Raw genomic sequence first — 1,159 nt, forward strand, 5'->3', positions numbered from 1 at the left:
TGACTGACAATGTTGGGCAGTGCGGCCAATAGTTGTTCCGACACAAATCGTGCAACCTCGGGGTTCTCTCTCCTTGGCGGCATTTTCTAAATCAGAAGGGAGTTCATTATTAATGTAGCAATACTATGATGTTATCTCCTAGTTATCCAATGATGCTAAAAGGAATGTACTTCGCATAGAGAATAATAAGGTATTACTATAATCAAAATAGAGTAAATTCATCCGTACAATAAATTGACATAATAAGCATTCTTCAAAAAGTGTTCATGCATTGATATTTGGTGGCAAGTACAAAACAGGATCTCTAGCAACAGTACAAAGGAGTAAGCATCCTATTCTTAATTCTCCTTCTAGAACAACATCCATCCTATGGCTATTCCTAATGCCAACATCATCATATTACAAACTACCAACCATCCATACAACTTCCTAATTTCCCGTCTGGCTGCAACAGCCGCCTCTCTGTTCCTTATTATGCTCTGGTGGTGTGCTTCCATCATATCGGACAGGTTGTTTAAGATGTGATGGTGATATCCCAGTCGGGTCTAGTGCACTTGCGTATCAGATGCAATTCTCCTCACCTAGTCTATTTCTGCCGAATTCATGCCCCGAGTGCAGGATGCAGGTACCCCGGTTACCACTTGGGTTATTCTGTTCCCTGGTTGAGGTCGGGATGACTCCCCTATGACCCTATCAGAATCTTCGAATGTCACATGCTGTGGTAGTAGGACACTTTTCCTGGGCGTAACCCTGATCCTTGAGCCATGATAGGTTTGTGGCGGAACATTGGGTACTGGCTCTGTTGAGGGTAGGAAAGATGCTCGAGGAGTGGCAGCTGCTTCACTAGTCGTCGTGTCTTGCTCGTACGGGTCTATCTCCTCATTGAGAGCTGAGTTCCTTCTGGAGCGACCGACCACGTAACCGGATTCATCGGCTGAGTACTCACTAGGATCGGAAGACATCGTAGTGATCTGCGACATTAATAATCTTAGTTACTAAAGTGCACCATTTAACAAATGCTTAATGATATAGTGGAAGCTTCTAAACAACACTTAATAGTGACAAACATGGTGGATCCCCTGGACAATACCTCTGGTTACACTACCAGAGCTTCTGATCGTGAGACCAGAGCTTCTGGTTACATTAAAGTCCTTAGAAA

The sequence above is a fragment of the Cynara cardunculus genome (genome assembly GCF_001531365.2).
Source record: "Cynara cardunculus var. scolymus isolate 2C chromosome LG 1, CcrdV1, whole genome shotgun sequence".
Classification (NCBI taxonomy): domain Eukaryota; kingdom Viridiplantae; phylum Streptophyta; class Magnoliopsida; order Asterales; family Asteraceae; genus Cynara; species Cynara cardunculus.